Here is a 14,367-nt window from a genome sequence, read left to right as displayed (position 1 = left end):
TGTAACGAAGTCGTCAGCCGCTTTCCTGATCTAGCAGGATAGAGAAGCGATGTCCTATAGTAGTGCATGCATTTGTTCCGCGATAAACATTCATCAACTTTTCCTTTTGGCGGAACAATGAAAGGCCAAGGAATAAAAAGTGGTGCCCGGAGGTAGGCCACATGTTACGGGTGCGAGTAAGCCGATCTTTCGACGCATCTAACTTCAAAATATTGTTACGGACGGCAAGAAGGAAGAAGCGGGCAGTGGCGCGGGCAGGAGCGCTCGCGCTAGGCCCGCGAACATTCATTAAACGTCATCTAGCATCGTCATCGGTCATGTTCTGTCTCCTGTCTTCATCGGCTTGCCGCTTCGTAACATTTGGTTGGAGGTGCGGCGTACGGCATTCCCAACCTCGCCTTGGAGCATCGACGCCATCTTCAAGCCAGGACCATCACCGAGCAGCTTCGCCCCAGCCCTTCAAGCCCAGACCTGAACAACTACCACCACCAAGCCCCCAGCCCGGACCTGAAGACAAGGAGAACAGACATACCGATCAGAACCGAGATGAAGGACCCGAAAGACCCGAATGACCCGAAGGAACCTATGGACACGAACACGCGACCCCCACCCAAGCTGCCCGACGTGACCTCGAGCCATCGGTCCCATGGACTCTGGTGACGGATGGTTGACAGTTCCAAGGAAGGCGAATCACCCACGCATCAGACATGGTACCGGCAAGCCGTTCTATTATTCCTTCTTCCTCTTCTTCAAGCATCCAGACACGCCCATCATCATGCCATAAAATCATTAACATCGCTAAACTTCCTCGTCCACGATCGGGACGATCGCTCGGTGGCCCCGGGTCATGTTACGGACGGCAAGGAAGAAGAAGCGGGCAGTGGCTCGGGCAGCAGCGCTCGCGCTAGGCCCGCGAACATTCATTAAACGTCATCTACCATCGTCATCGGTCATGTTCTGTCTCCTGTCTTCATCGGCTTGCCGCTTCGTAACAATATATTTACTTCAACTATAGCCTCGCAAAATAAATTATAAAGAGCGCCTGTCAATAACAACGTCATCGTTGTTATGTCCGTCGTTGACTTAAAACAAGGCATTCGCCGACACAAGGAAACTATAAAGATCCAAAGACGGAGGCTGGCGGCGCGGCGACAGGGACAAAGGGGGTGGGAAGGAGGAGAAGGGCAGTGACTCCGCGATATAGAGAGGATCGAGGAAAGTGCATTCCCCGCTTCTGTACTTAGGCAGCAGTTCGCGCACTGTGAGTCTTCAGCAGAGGCGTCCCGAATCCCAAGCCCGTGCACTGAAGTGCCGGTGTCGTTAGCGCTTTCGTTACCGAAGGCGTCCCTCAACGGATGTGAAATAAGTCGTATTTGAACAGCGATGAGAAATAACACTGTTCGGGATGAAATAATTTTTTTTTCTTTCATTTAAACGTCGCGATAAGACGAGAAAGGGTAATGAAGGCTTGTCCCACACATTCCAGAGGGTGGCTGGTCAAGCTATGAAATTTACTCCATATTTCATATGCTTTACCAGAATAAAGGGATGTAATTACTCCCTTCGCATTTAACGTCATGCGTAGTAGCAATATACACCAGATTTTTTTAGTGTAAAACTATACGCTCCCTTTTACTCCGCACCTCTTAATTTTTGTCTCTTTCAAAATATTGTTTTCAGTTTTGTCAGTAAATCGTCAGTAGATCTACTTCTACCGGCACAATTGTTTTTCTCAGTACCGCTCCCGGCGCACCTTATCTCCTAACGTTATAATAGTTAGGTTGGAGCCTATAACTACGCGAGATTCACGCCGGTGACCTAATAATGGGTGTGCACTAACCATGTGGCGTATAGACGAGTGTAAATAAATAGTTTTCTCGCGTTCAAAAAACGGGTGCTGTAAAGTCAACGGCTGTATAACAGTGGTGACGAGGAAGCAGATCCCAGTCCAGCGTTAAGGATATACTGAATAAAAAGATTGCCACCGAGATTTCCAGCGCATATGGTAGCTACCGCATTGGGAGCGAACAAAACAATCCACTTTATGAACTTGAAATGAGCGGAAAGTAAGTATTTTAATGAATATTTCTCAAATCGCCGCACCTAGAGGGCTCCTGTGAAAGCTGACAAAACCGGATAACAGGTCACTTCACCTGCCTCCCTCATGCCTCCCTAGCCAACCTCATCGCGAGCGGTCGCACCTGTTAATTTTTCCTTTCCCCCGTGGCACTCACAAAGCGCACTGACGGACGTGTTCTTTTTTCTTTTTTTTTTTTGCTCTCGTGTTCCTGCGCACAATTCATCATTCCCTCCCAGCGCGCAAACTATTCTCCTCCGTATGCGTCCCCCTCGACCACACTTCTCAGCATTGTGCATGGCCCGACGCGGGGGAACCGACACTGCTTGTAGCCGGTCAACCAACTTTAGGTGCGGGAACGGCGGCGGCGGAATCGTGGGGCCATCACGTTGATGAAGGTAAATGTGACGTCGCACCCGCCAGCTTGCAGTCGGGAGCGCGCTGCCTCTGACCCGGCGGCCGCTCAGAAAACATCAAAAATACAGCCATCCACTCAAAACTAACCCGAATTATGTGTCTGTACCAGTGCAATTGTGTCTTAAGAATGCAGTTGTGTTGCTTTCTTAATATTCTTGAATATTTGCTAAGAATACCTTTAAGCTATGCTCGTGCAACACCTTGACTATGCTCGATTTTTCCGTACGGATACCGGAATTCAACAGCTTTACTTTAGACTTCGGTATCACGGAGAGCGCCCAGATAATTACCCGCACTTGCTCAAGCTTTGCGGAGAGGAGACGAACGACGCTGTCTGTGCCGTGGTCCAGCCAAGCATGCCAGCTGCCGTGGTCTGCTAGGAACTATACCATCGTAGCTGCACTGAAGAAGCATATAAACCCGCGGCCATCTTAAGTAAGCAGCCGGCTCGTTTCCAATGAAGAGACTAGTTGGAGGGAGAACTGGCTGCCGACTGCAACTTTGGAACAATGCCTCTACGAACACGGCAGCCACTGAACCGTCAGACAAAGCAGTGTCGTTGCTATCGCTTGTTAACCCGACAATGTTCCCATTTGAGGTCATGCTTCGTAACAAAGCCTTATAAGAGCACCGGTTCGCTTGGAAGGACCACGCGTTCTAGAAAGCATGTGGCGACCCATCGAGTTGTTGTGGCTGTAGGAAGAAGGAAAAGAAAATGCACGGGCCTGCTACTGTCTCTGTAGCTGAGCGACCTCCGCTGCCTCGTGCAGACAGAAGAGAAAATAGAGAAGAAACAAAAGAAAGAGCGAAAGACGCGCACCGCAACAACAGCGCTCGTCCACCACCGAAGCGGTGGCGGGTGCAATGACGGCCTACAATAGATAAAAATTCGGTGCAGGCTAGCCTCCGCCGCAAGCGGCGGTGACCTACCTATCCCAGCCCCATCAGGGGAGATAATCGAGACAGTGCACCAGACAAGCTGTTCGCACAACCAGAGCCACAACACGAAGCTAAGTTTGGAAAAACTTGCAAAAGATCGCCGCTGTTGACAATAGCTGTGACGAACAAAATACACAGACTTGCCGGTTTCAAGAAGTTATGTTCATGTTTTAATTGCTACCGGCGTGGACACCTACAAAAGCCCTGCATCACTATAAAAAAGCAAGATAAAGCAGCTATTTTACGTAGCCACAGCACAGATGCTTCAATTACACAATTTGGGACGTAACAAAGTGTCACCTTCGTCAATCCTGTATGACCTTGAAACCGTTGCTAACCTCTACAAAGAGTCTAAGTAATAGCTCACTTGATCATAAACCACCGTTTGATGTAGTTCGAAATGGAATCCGAACCGTAGCGGCGTGCACCCTCATCAGCGAGGTCATCTTTCACACAACGTGGCCGGAACAACCACGACGACACGTACCTGCTAGGTCGTGGTTCAGGACAGATCGATCCCCTCACTAATGGGTGGCGTCGGCGTTGACGTTCCCAACTATAAGGGGGTGAACTGCAAGCTGCCACCTTTAGCTGTTATAGGCAGCGAATCAAGAATGTTGGAAAAAGGTGGTTTGGCGCACTCGTGACAGCGACAAAACGACTATAGAATATCTCAAAGAAAAATATAAAACCTTCTCGGACGACGTTCCAGGACACAACAGTCTTGTATACCTGGGTTTGCTAAGCGAAGGTATAAGCAGTTGTTTAAAACAAGGTCATTACCTTTGGCCCTGGCATGTTCAGTGGAGGTGACAATTGACAGATTGCAAGAATAGGGCACTCTTGAGCCAACATAACAATTTCTTCTCGCAAAGAATATGAAGGCAAGTTGCTGGGACCCTTTAACAACCTTTTGTTGGCTCCCTGAAGTTTTGTATTCTCTTAAACTAGCTTTTCTATTGCTTGAACTTGAATCATGTTGATAATTTTGAGTGAGTATAGTAATGCGTATTTTGAAAGTATGTAGGGCGATTGCGTTTTAGATGGCCTCATTCTTCTTTGGGGGTAAAACATGCTTTCAAATTGCGTAAAACTAAATTTACAAGGTGTAAATTGCAGGCTAAGTTTAATTAAAAATTAAGATAAAATAATAAAATAACAATAAAACAAAATAAACATTACCTGAAAAATAAGACTTAGGACCTGACAAAATTTGCCCTCCCTCCCCCCCCCCCCCCGACACACTAAAAAAAATGTTCCGGAGTACCTGCACGTTTACAACGCCTAAGAGGATATTGCTGGGCTCATATGTGACAAATATCATTTTGTATCTTCCGCAAATGGTGTAGAAATTGAAGGTGCTTCAGCTGCCGTATTGTTAGAAATCTATATTGCTATTAAAACCACGCCATAAAAAGACATTTCTTCTGCTTCCTGTGGCGCGTTTAGCTTACATGGCGAATGAGCTGTTCACTTTAGTGCAGCTGTTTGACAGTAAAGCTCGTTATCCTTCCTGCATGGGGAATGCCCAGCTAAAATTACGTCGCAAGTCTGATAACTTTATTGCAACAATCTTTGAAGATTCGCAGAGCGGTGTTTTATATTCGATCCTGGCTAAAAAGCATTTCGTAAAAACGTAAACACTGTCAGTGCCAGCTGAGTAGAACGTTAAAACGTCATCATGGAGGTGGCTGGAAACACAAAACGCTACTCAGAAGACAGCCAACCAAAGAGCGTTGTGAACAGTTTGGCTTTCCACCGTGAAAGAGCCGAGCCGTCTGCGCACTCATGGAGAAAATTCGCTCGTGCTGCGTCACTTACGCCATCTACGAGAATACAGGTGAACCTCTTCCAGTGGTAAAAGAAGCGCGGCATTTTCTGCTGATGATGACGCCCTTCGTGCTTCTGCAATCATTACTGAGTCTCGAGATCTAATCGCACGCGTTCATTACAATTTTTTCTGCTCAACTGCTTCATTTGCTACTTTAACTCAATTTTTAAAACGGCACTACGTTGAGGATGCAAAACTGCAAGGCTAGTAATGGCATCCAGTTTTCCTTCTATGTGCCAGCACTCGCCAATACAAAATTTGCGACCTTTATTTGTTGGCATAACAAAAAATTAGAATTGAATCGAATTTATCGAGGGTAAACATATTACGAAAAAACTTTCCTGATGTGTATTCTGCGCATTACCGAACTGTGCAATGGAGGGTACAGGAGGTCGAACGTGTCAGCGATACTAACACAGGGACAAGTTGGTTGATCATATTTGGGAAGTTATGCACAAGTATGTGGGACAGACGCTTCGTCGCAGAAGGAGCCTGCCTTGACGATCGGCTAAGTATTGGGTTGCTGGTCGCGGTTTTGTCTTTCCCCTGTGCTTCTTTTGTTCTCTGTTGACTAACGCACTCGGTGACATTGTCAATTTAAGGTAATGTCGACGCAGTCCCCCGGCCAAGGGCGCTCCCCTTGGTCGGCTTCCCTCCTGACCGATGATCTGCCCTTGGAAGCTTTTCAGAGCTCCGGTGTCCGCAACATCCCTGTGGCACTCGTACCTAAGGATGGGGCCACCATTAAAATGAACAACCCAGGAGCTGTTCGAGCTGCCCTTCAGGAAATCACTTCCTTCTACGAAGGAATAGCCGAGGTGCGCCAATTTGGTCGCGGCGGGATTCTTTGCCGTTCACCAGACCTGTCATGTATAAAGGACCTGCTAAAATGCTCTATTTTTGCCTCTCATCAGGTAGGCAGTTTTATCCCTTCACACCTAGCCTGCACAAAAGGTCTAGTCAAGGTGTATATTCCTTATTAAGTCCACAAGAAACCCTTGACCTTCTTTCCGCGGCAGGCGTTGTTGCGGTCTATCGCTGTAGCCGGGAGGTCAATAATGTTTGTGTGCCGACAGAATCGGTTATTGCTACATTTGCAGGCACAGTCTGTCCATCGGAGATTAAAGCGTGGCCTTTAATATTCAGAGTAGATCCCCTACCATCAAAGCCTCTGCAGTGCAACAACTGCTGGCGTTATGGCCATACAGCAGGCGGTTGCAAATCCACTTTGCGGTGTTGCAAATGCGGTGATGCCCATAAAGCACACTTATGCTTTGATAAAATTGTCAAATGTTATCTTTGCGGCGGACTTTACTAAGCAAATTCTTTGGAATGTCCTTCTAGAGCGCATGAAATGAAAATTCTGGAGAATATTGACCGCGAACGTTGCTCGAGGCGTGAGGAAATTCAAGAAATTAAAGACAGAGCTCATGGGTATGCAGGTATGTCAGCCCGTTCAGGAGCATCATTAGATTCGACGATGTCTAAAACCATAATTGCTGTGGAAGCAACCATGACCAAAATGGTGGATAGGATTGTGACAACAGTCACAGAATGCATATCCAACGTTCTGGCAGCTCATATTTCTCAGACTGTGCAAACTGCTATGGTTTCTCCTACGGCCCCTGGGCATTCACTATCAGTGCAGCACACATTAGCTGCAATGTCTTGTTCGCAAAATGAGCCTCTTTCCGCATCACCTATGCAAAATTCCCATAAGTCAGACGATGCTCATGATGCAGATATGGGAGAGACAGATACGCGAATTCTAAAACGCAGTGGATCCCCGTTGTCAAACCCGTCATCACCTCGCCCACAAGCAAAATCAAAAAAGCAACAGCTAGGCTCTAAACTAAAGGAAAACATTTTGGGGCAGGCTGTTGCTGCTGCCCGGATTACATAACCATAGGAAAATTAAAAGTTCTTCAGTGGAACTGTAGATCTCTTCTTTCAGCTACTACAGATTTAGTTTATCTTTCTTTAAAACATAATCCAGCAAAAATCGTTTTGCAAGAAACTTGGCTTTCAACTGAAAAACATTTTCACTTACAAAATTATCGATTATTCCGACAAGATCGGCAGTCAGGAGGTGGCGGGTTACTAATTCTAGTTTCTTCAAAATTTTGTCATAGGGCTAAGATTTCTTTCCGATATTCTACCTTAGATTCTGAATTATTGGCTTTAGATTTTGAAATTCCAGGGTGCAGTCCGTTTACATTAGCGAATGTTTATTTCCCTCATGGTGTTCAGGACACCAGATCTCTAGACCACCTACTAGTTAATTGTCAAAATTCGGTTATTTTGGCTGGAGATTTTAATTCGCACAATGTTTCGTGGGGTTACAAGACGGATCCCTGCGGCAAGCGATGTGGGATTGGCTTTCAGACAATAACCTTAATTGCATGAATTCTGGCTTACCAACCTTTGTACGTGCTCACAGTCTATCTGTGATAGATTTAACTTTTTCCAGCACTAGTGTTTCTATACTAAATTGGTCGACAATTAATGATGGCACTTCTAGCGACCATATACCTATTGTTTTTGAGGTTAACTGCCGCTTAACTCCGCCGACATCTCAGTTGAGATCATACGTAAATTATAACCAGTTTCACTCATTTTTGATTTCGTCTCTTGAGTCAGTGGTTGAGGCTACGGAAGAGTTAAAATCGCAAACATTATGCCAGGCTATTGCATCCTATCGTAAGAAGTGTGAATTTTTAGTACGTGCATCTAAAGGCAATACATCAACAAAATGGTGGAATGCAGATTGTTCGCGCGATTATAGAAGAAGAAAGGCTGCATGGAAGAAGCTCCTTCACAACCAGTGCCCCAAAAATTGGCATGAGTATAATATTTTTGCAGCTACATTTAAACGCACAGTCGCACAAGCGAAAGATAATTATGATACTGAGTATTTCAATTACCCTTCACAATCTAATAACCGACGTGCACTTTTCAGGTTTTTAAAATCACGGAAAAACATTCCTCTCTCAGAAAATTTACCCTCATGTGTTCCGACTCCTAAAGAAGCTCTTAAAACAGTAGAAAACATCGCTAAAGGTTTAGAAAAGCGTTTTTTGTCAACACTTCCCAAATCCCCTATGTTTGTAGGCCCAGTATATACGGTTAAGGATGTCCCTAAAATTACATTTTCTCAGCTTTCTTCGATTCTAATGACATTGCCAACTGCTGCGCCTGACCCTGATGGAGTAACGTCAAAAATGTTAAAGATCCTTTTTGAGGTGTCTCCAAATTCCTTGTTAGAATTGGTAAATTACTCAATTATTCATTCTTGGATACCTGGTGGCTGAAAACTAGCCAAAGTGATTCCTTTACGGAAACATAATGGTGGTGGCTATACTTTGGACACACCACGTATCAACAACCTTAGATATGCGGATGATACCACTTTAATGGCAGAAAGTGAAGTGGAACTCAAGAGACTTCTGATGCGCCTACAAGAAGAAAGTGAGAAGTTTGGGCTCAAACTGAGCATTAAAAAGACAAAGATTATGGCGTCTTGCCCTATCAAGTCCTGGGGCATTAATGGACAAGAAGTGGAAGCTGTGACAGATTTTCTCTTCTTGGGCTCCAAGATTACCTCGGAAGGAGACTGCAGCCATGAAATTAGGAGACGCCTGCTTCTGGGAAAGAGAGCAATGGTTAGCCTTGACCGCCTAGTAAAGAGCAGAGACATTAGTCTGCCTACCAAGATCCGTATAACTCGTGCTATGGTCTTTCCAGTTGTGATGTATGGATGCGAGAGTTGGACTGTGAAAAAGGCTGACCGCCGAAGAATTGACGCGTTTGAATTGTGGTGCTGGCGAAGACTCTTGAGAGTTCCTTGGACTGCCAGAAGATCAAATCAGTCGATATTGTCGACCATAAACCCTGACTGCTCATTGGAGGATCAAATTCTAAAGTTAAAGCTCAGCTACTTTGGTCATGTGATGAGAAGAGAGGAGTCGCTGGAGAAAGATGTGACGTTGGGAAAGGTTGAGGGTCGCCGGAGAAGGGGTAGGCAGCGAACGCGATGGTTAGATGGCATCCTCGAGGCACTGCAGATGAAGTTATGTGATGTTAGAAAGATAGTGAGAGACCGGAAAGCGTGGCGTGGCATGGTCCATAGGGTCACGAAGAGTCGGACACGACTGAACGACTGAACTGAACTGATACTTTGGACAATATCAGACCAATGTCTTTAACATCAAACTTGGTAAAATTAATTGAAAGGGTCGTACTCTAACGGGTTACCGAGTTTGTCGAACAAAAACATATTCTTAGTCCCTGTCAAATCGGATTTCGAGCAAAATTTTCAATATGGAATGCACATACCGACCTTGAGAGTCGAATTCGTCTTGCGCGGCGCAAAAAAATGCATGCTGCATTGGTGACTCTCGATATAGAGAAGGCTTATGATAGTGTAGAGCCCCATCTTTTATTGCACAGATTAGAATCTCTACGTTTTCCACAATACTTAATTGATTGGATGTCTACATTCCTACAAAACAGACAATTTTACTGTTCATTGAATGGAGTGCATTCTGGCAAATATCAACAAACCAGAGGTGTCCCTCAAGGGACAGTTCTCTCGCCCGTGCTCTTTAACATTTTAATGAGTTTAATTCCCACTCATCAGGAGGTTCGCACGATGTCTATGCGAATGACATCGCTTTCTTTACGGCTGCACCTGACATTCAATCCCTCAACAGGCACCTGCAATATTACCTAAGCTCCCTTCAAAATTGGTTATGTGACTTAAGATATACATTAAACGTTAAAAAGTGCGCGTTCCTTGTTTTCCAAATTCAGGATCCGGTAAATCTTTCTCTAACATTTAAGCAGGAAATGATTCCTCAAGTTAAGTCTTTGAAATATCTAGGGGTGAATTACGATGACCATCTGGCATGGAGGGATCACATTGAACATGTTGCAGCGAAAGGTGCTCGTGCTGTGATTATGTTGCGCAGGTTAAGCAATCCAACGTCTGGGATGCGGCGAGACGAACTTTTAATGATTTATGTTATGTATGTCCGCACAATTATAGAACTTGGATCTGTGTTATTTTCTGGTTAACCTGCTTACAAAATTCGTCCGCTTGTTCTTTTAGAGCGGGAATCGCTTAGATTATGCCTTTGGCTCCCTAAATTTGTGGCTAACAATGTATTATACCTTGAAGCCCGAATACCACCGTTGTTAACTAGATTGCAATTCTTGACTGTCCAGACGTATCTAAAAATATATGAATCACAATTCCACCGCTCCATATCAATTTTTTGTTGCGAGCCAGACTCCTTTTTTGGAGTCGGATGGCCTCGGTTTCATACCCCGCAGGTAATTCTAGTGCAAAATCTGTTACAACCTTTGCATGTAGTCCTTTCAAACATCCTTCCAACAAAAGTAAGTGCATCGTCTGTACAAATTGTCTATGATGACATTTTCCCAAATAATGCAAAACACTTACCACCTCACATTTTAAATGGATTATTAGAAGATCATTTACAAAGTCTTCCCGTTAGCATAACGATAGCAACGGATGCTTCTCAATTTAATGAAAAAGCCGGCGTTGGAATATACTGTCCGCTTTTAGACTGGGCTTTTTCAGTCCGTCTTCCGAATTTTACTCCAATTTTCCAGGCGGAGTTGCTGGCGGTGGTGCTTGCTCTGCGCTAACTAGACCCAACATACTCAACAGTGGCTGTAATTACAGACTCGTATTCCTTGTGGTTGTCGCTTTCTTCTAATATGGATTCGCCAATTTTAAACACCTTTCTTTCATTGCACCCCTCACATTTGAGCCTCATACATATAGTGTGGGTACCAGGACACAGCAATGTGACAGCCAATGACGTTGCTGACAGTCTAGCTAAAGATTCTCTGAATGGCCCTGTACTGCCCATCCTCCCGACAACAGCGTACATAACAGCAGCACGATTTCGGCGGCGTGCCTTATTAAGCACGCAGTCTGGATCCATTTTATCATCGGATGACTACCTGCATCTCAAGTATTCCTGGAATAGGAAATCATGTCAATAAAGGCAGACTGTGGTCTCTCTAACCAGGCTACGCTGTCGTATTCCGCCCCTAAATTTCTATATGCACAGGTCTGGTTTGCGCTTTCTCCTGTCTGCGCATTCTGCGGGGAACCGGAAACAATAGATCATTTCTTGATATTTTGCTGCCGTTTTACCATGATGACAAAACGGTATTTAGAGAAGCCGTTACAACAGCTGGGTCTTAATTTGAGCAGCCAAATTTTATTATCGTTCGGTGCCAACATGCTTGGGTACAGCCACAGGCATGTTTTTAACGCCATTAAAAACTTCTTAATATAAACAAAACGTCTACCTTGCTAATATGCTCTGAAGTTTTAATCTGTACATATAAATCGTACTATTCTCCTACTGCGTGCGTTAGTATTTACTCTTTTATATTTGGGTTTAGCATATTTACATTTCCTTCTCTATTCCCTAGCATTTATTTTTTTTATTTTTGCGATGTAGTTATACATCTCAAAATCTAATATCTCTGCACCCCAATTCTCGGCCGATCCCCCTGTGTGGGTATGTGCCATCACATTAGAGGAGAACAACAACAACAACAGATGAGACAGATGTGTCGTGTCTCTCCCCATGTCTAACTAGTAACTAAATCTTGTGTGAGCTAATTATTATTATTATTATTATTATTATTATTATTATTATTATTATTATTATTATTATTATTATTATTATTATTATTATTATTATTATTATTATTAAACGTGCCACCTTGCGAAAAAAAAAGAATATCTCTGAGAGCTTTTAATATCACAACCAGCAGGCTCCCGAACATTTTTGCTTCTTTGGAGCAATCGGCAGTGGTCTTTGGTAGAGAAATACTGTGAATGCAGTTTGAATATCAAATTCTGCTCGCACGTTTCAACACATTTCTGGCTGATCTGCACCACGGATGTCACTGGCCACCTATACACTATTGTGTATTGCCTTCCATGCTGCATTTTCAGAAGCTGTTAAACGAAAACTGTTTTTATTGCACCAGCTTGTTTTTCTTTTTCACATCGTTTTTTGTTCTTTAACATATTAGGTTCCCCCAAAGAGTTTCTGACTTTTCAGGTGGCATTTTTTTATTTATTAATTTATTTATTTTATTTTCAGATACTGTCAATCCCAATCAGGGATTTTTACAGGAGTGGGTTCTTTGCTCATACAGGCATACACACATATGTGCAGAAGGGTAAAATCGAAAACTCTTACTATACTAGCAAAAAGAAAAGAAGCAAGCATATACAGTCATTCACAGGTTGACGTCATCACAGGTTCACATTATACACAGAAAATAAAACAAACACATAATGATGTCATCACTTCCTCGTGGTTGACAATATACAATTTCCGGCAAGTTCAACAAATTTGTCGATAGTGGACTGTGAGACCACTTCCTGATCTAAAGAGTTCCAGTCTCGCACAGCTCGCGGAAAAACCGAGAAACTGTATGTGTTATTAGCACAAAACTATTCTTGAAGTGTGAGATGATGCTTATGACGGGTTTCTCTGGAGGTATTAAAAGAAATATAGGTGTCAGGATTTACTTTAATCTTGTTATGCAGGATGAGATACAGAAATTTGAGACGTTGTAGCATCGCTCGGCTAGATAATGTGTGAATACCGATCTCGGCCAACATCTGCGTCGGCGAGTCGGTTCGCCTATATCTGTTACAGATAAAACGCGCGGCTTTTCGCTGGACAGCTTCGAGAGTAGATATTTGATTTTGGGTGAATGGAAACCACGCCACGTTCGCGTATTCAAAGGCTGGGCGTATAATTGTCTCATAAGCCAGAAGCTTGGCTTCCTTTGTAGAGTAGCGCAGGGTCCTTTTCAGGAACATTAGCTTTCGCATCGCTTTGCTTGCCACATATTCCACATGAGCCGCCCATCCGAGGTCTGCTGATATTACGACGCCCAAATACTTATACTGAGTGACAGAGTTCAGGATGATGTTGTCGCAACTGTACGAAAAACAAAGTTTGGATTTCTTTTTTGTAATTGACATTGATGCTGTTTTATTAAGGTTGACGGCCATTTGCCAGTTTGAGCACCATTGGACTATCAAATTAAAAACCTTGTTAAGAGCAATTTGATCTTGGCGCTTTTGCACTACTCTATATAGAACGCAGTCGTCTGCGAATAACCTAATCTTGGATTCCACCTTGCTAGTTATGTCGTTTATAAACAGAAGGAACAGGATAGGGGCTAAAACGGAGCCCTGAGGTAAACCCGAAAGGACGGGTGCAGTTTGGGAAGTGTGGGCACCGTACTGAACAAACTGGTGGCGATCGGATAAGTAACAGCTTATCCATTTAACAATTGGCCCATCCCCTAAAATGTGCTTAAGTTTTGATAGCAGTTTTGCATGGCAGACACGATCAAAGGCTTTAGAAAAGTCTAGATAAATTACGTCTATTTGGGTTTGGTCGTTAATTGCTTTAGCGAAATCATGCAGGATCTCTACCAGTTGAGTAACGGTAGACAGACCTCCTAAAGCCGTGTTGGTAGGAATGGAGGATGTTGTTTTTTTCAACAAACTCAGTGATCGATTTTAAAATTATATGTTCTAAGATTTTACAGCAAGTACATTCAGAGAAATTGGCCTATAGTTTGACTGGCAAGACGAATCGCCCGACTTGTAAACTAGCACGATTTTCGCAATTTTCCATTCAGCTGGGAGGCATTTTTCGGAGACTGATTTATTGTAAATTAAGCATAAGTATTTACTTATAGGTTCAGCATAACGTCGCAAAGAGCAATTGGGGATTTCGTCTGGGCCACTGCACTTTTTGTCATCTAAATTTAAAAGCAGCGATAACACGCCTGCTTCGGTTATAACTGGCGCGCCTAGAGCATCATTTTGCTCTATATTATCCGGCCTGAAATCATGCGTGATGCCATTATCAGGTGTAAATATGGAACAGAAGTACATAATAAACGCTTCCGCTTGTTTCTTTTCTTCAGTCGCTGATAACGGTTTTGGGGCGTTGTCTTTGCGACTGATATAACGCCAGAATTTCTGAGGGAATTGCTTGATAAAATTACTGAGCGTTGT

This window comes from Amblyomma maculatum, chromosome 4 (genome assembly GCF_055883805.1).
Source record: "Amblyomma maculatum isolate TAMU_Amacu chromosome 4, ASM5588380v1, whole genome shotgun sequence".
NCBI lineage: Eukaryota > Metazoa > Arthropoda > Arachnida > Ixodida > Ixodidae > Amblyomma > Amblyomma maculatum.
The sequence above is the reverse complement of the archived record's forward strand: the minus strand, read 5'-3'. Positions refer to the sequence as shown.